Consider the following 3,811-nt stretch of genomic DNA (forward strand, 5'->3'; position numbering starts at 1 on the left):
GATGGTAAATTTCCGCGATTCCAAATTTATAAAATTTACAATTATTAAAAAAAAAAATTTTTAAAAAAAGGTGGGCATTAGAAAATTCTCCAAAACATTATCAAACTCATCCGCCAAATTCCGAAAAGCAAAGCGAAATTAAAATAAAGAAAAGTGGAGAGAATTTTGAACACTCGGGGATGGGATGTGCCTCTCTTCGTTGACCAATAAAAATGAGCCGCGTTTATGAAACGCAGAATACTCTAGGAGCTTATAAACCAGCATGAATGTGGATGATTCGGCAGCGCTCCGCTAGAGGGCGACACTGGCTAAGCACGAAAGCATAGGACGGCAGCGGACTCACTGTCAGCGTTGACTGATCGGCAGATGTGGAGCGCCCACAGCCGGCGCTGAACGCATAGGAGCAAGGAGACCATTGTCCATTGGACACGTCGCCTGCGGCTACTGTAGACCCTACAGTTAAAGTCGTGTTTGTATCTAGAGTGTGGTCACCACAGGGGTACCGAGGGGCTTCGTATTCAATTGGAAACCTCCCACCGTAGTGCTCTTTGACCGGCACCCAGCTTAGTGCAAACAGGTGAGTGACATGTGACAACCCTCTCGCACAGTAACCACGTGTCTGGATGTAATCTCCTAAATTCTTTTTTTTTTACATTGTTATAATATGAATACTGGTTGTCTTAAAAGCATTTTAATTACATTAAAATCAATACCTTTGTTCGTGTACAATTTTTTTTTTTTTTTAAAGAAGTAAAATATTCTGACGTAAGCGTGGTACAAAAGTGTTTATTTCACTGAGAGATGTCTATCACGTGCAATTGTGACGTATTTGCTATTGTTAGAAATTCAGAATGAAACTGATTGGTAAGCACGTGCTTCATTGTAGGTGACGTGATTTTTTTCTTATCGGTAGTCGTCTGCTGATGCTGGCGTCATTGTTTTCGTGTGGTCAACAAAAATACAAAACCAAACGATAAAATAAAATATTTTAAAGATAAATGGATTAAAAAATAGAAAGAATTACTTTATTCAAAATAATAGAAAAAAATTAAGCAGTTTAAACGCTTAAACCACAATAACTACATAGTCGAAGGTATGTGGTTAAAATTCAGTATAGGGTGACATTTTAAAGCTTTATTTTTTAACATAAACGGATTATTTGAAGTAGATGCAATCCACGTGCAGTATAGAGACGCTTATATGAGCAGAAAGTGTTTGACACAACCAACCCCTTCCACCCCTCCCCCTTACCTGGTAAAGTAGCTTTGGTACTAAAGAGTGAGTGTACCGGATAGATATTTAAATCGTAAATTACTGGGTTGTCGAGTGTGTGCGCAAGTTATCTCAATGATTACCCATTCACCCCTGTCGGTTCAATCTTTGTGAATGGCCAAAATCACCTGCAGGTTCCCACGGATTTCCAGGATCGAATAAATTACGGTGGGGGTGTTGGAAGGGGACGGACAAGCCATTGTACGATGGTAGCAAAGCGTGACTCTGCTAAACACAGTATAGGAGCGCGCGTGCAATGCTCCCCCTCCCCTTTTCCCCTCTTCAAACACACAAAAATATACACAATATCCCTGATAAAGAAAGAAAGAGAAGGAATTGGTTGGACACCCCCCCCCCAAAAAAAAAGACTTTCTCTCCGATGCTAAGCCTACTTACGATATTTCCCGGTTGCAACTTACCTTGTAGCCGTCGTGGCGAGCACGGCTCACGTGCGAAACGCCGTATACCCCCAGCAGCTGACAGTATCGATTGGGGCAGATTAGCGTGACAATTGCACATGTCGGTGAGGCACGACCAGAGACCCCCACATCGACATGCCTATACGATACTTGAGACAACTGGTCTCTATGCCTGCCCAAAGTCCTCTCTCTCTCTCTCTCTCTCTCTCTCTCTCTCTCTCTCTGTGCCGATGGCCCGATCTACGGGAAAACACACCGTAAGTGGGAGTGGGTCGAATCGATAACCCCGACGTCTGCCGCTGTACATACACACAACTGGCGGCACGCGCTACGGGAAATATGACTCGTTGAGTGTAAGGCATTCCGTCTTGACTTCGAGGTGTGTTTAGTACGGTTCGAAGTCTCGATACGACTCCCTGTATCGTCATAGACGCTGCGTTCAGATATTAGAACTTGGTCCAACACGAAATCATATACTCGTGACTGCTAACAGTGTGATATGAATCTCTTAAGCCTAATGAGTTTAATGAATGAATACGGGAAGGGTGTAACTGTAGTGTGGGGTTAAATTCTACCAAACGATAGTGTTGTTGTTGTTTTTATAGTAGGGTAAGATCAAGTCGAACGTTGTCGAAAGTTTTATTTTTAAGATTTCTGTTTATTTCTATTTCAAATCCTTTTCTCTGTCTTCGAAGCGAATTGTTTGTTATCTTTAATGGACAGTTGTCATCCAACATAATGGACTGTGGATTCGATCAGTCAAATAATCAAATCATTTATCTTTCGTGTTTCACCAATACGCCACATTCATCAATCATTAATGGATCCAAGTTGGGGGGAAGTGGGGGAGGGGAGAGGAGGGTGGTTATTCTATTAACCGAGATAAGAAATGGAAAAAGGAATAGGCATTTTTCTCAATTTAAAAAAGTAGAAGAGTCAATAAATATATTTGATATGCGTGGATGGTTATTCTCAAAATGTAGATCACTACCCTCAGGGAGGTCGCGATCCACACATGCATTTAACGTTCCTAATATAATATATTCAATTACTATAGCAAGCCTGGAAGATGTACTTTCCAACAAAAGTGTATTATAAATAGACTAAACGTTATATTTTATATTATACCTTTCGCTCTATACAATAATATTTTATAGCTCTAGTATACCCAAACTTTTTCCTATAAATATACTTCGCTTTTCAATACCTACACCCTTTACGATTTCTCATATTTTGGAAATATTTGACTGAGTTGCGAAGTCTTTCATAGATAGTGTATAATTATCTCACGAAAAACTAATATTCTGATCTTTCCACCAGGAGGCGCTTTATCCTAAAGTGGTTAAGTGTAATTTTAAAACAGAAATAATTTTTTTAAAAAAGCGAACTCTATCGGACGTTCTGAAATAACCCAGAACTAGTTCATTTCTCAAATGAGCCATAATTAGCGAACTCTATCGGATGTTCTGAAATAACCCAGAACTAGTTCATTTCTCAAATGAGCCATAATTAGCGAACTCTATCGGATGTTCTGAAATGAACCATAGATGGCGTTATTCCAAAAGCCATCTTTTACAATAAAATAAAACTAACAGAAAATTAAATTCGCAATGAACTACTAATGACGTCTATTTGTTAGAAGCCAATATTCACATTTCAGTACTGCGCGTGTGCTGTTATTTTCGTTGCAAATTGACAAAAAAAATAAGTAAAAAAAAGCTAGCGTTCAGCCAGCAATCGATACCAACACACCAAGCAGCTTTGGAAACAATTACAGATCCACTAGAAGCGATACCACCTAGCAAAATGTTATTAAAATGGGATTAACAACAAGACAGAACATCACTGGTTATTGCCGAAACGAGTGAAATTCGAAGCAGCCATTGTAAAACGAGCCCGAATCCTACACACGCAAAAGTCATGTAACCAAGAAATCAAATCCTCTCAAGGGTGGGGGGGAAAAAAAAAAAAGGGAGAAACGTCCAACGCTGAGTAAGTTGATTATGTCTCATCACTCTTTCACAACGGCTGCTGTTTTTTTTTTTTTCTTTTTTTAACAAGCGCTTCAAAAAGGTACTGAGATAGAAATTCTAAACACTATAATTATGTCTAGATTAGAG

General features: G+C 39.5%; 1 protein-coding gene across 2 annotated transcripts in view; it reads left to right on the forward strand.

Moving 5' to 3' along the window:
- The first annotated feature begins 435 nt into the window (after positions 1–435).
- LOC150085378 (protein O-mannosyl-transferase TMTC2-like) overlaps positions 436–3,811 on the forward strand; it is a 217,782-nt gene continuing 214,406 nt past the window's right edge. For both annotated transcript variants that reach the window (XM_090374012.1, XM_090374013.1), the window contains exon 1: positions 436–577. The gene's annotated coding sequence lies outside the window, so the exon portion shown is untranslated. The remainder of the gene's footprint in view (positions 578–3,811) is intronic.

The sequence above is a fragment of the Mastigoproctus giganteus genome, chromosome 5 (assembly GCF_048544385.1).
Source record: "Mastigoproctus giganteus isolate SK-2022 chromosome 5, ASM4854438v1, whole genome shotgun sequence".
Lineage (NCBI taxonomy): Eukaryota > Metazoa > Arthropoda > Arachnida > Uropygi > Thelyphonidae > Mastigoproctus > Mastigoproctus giganteus.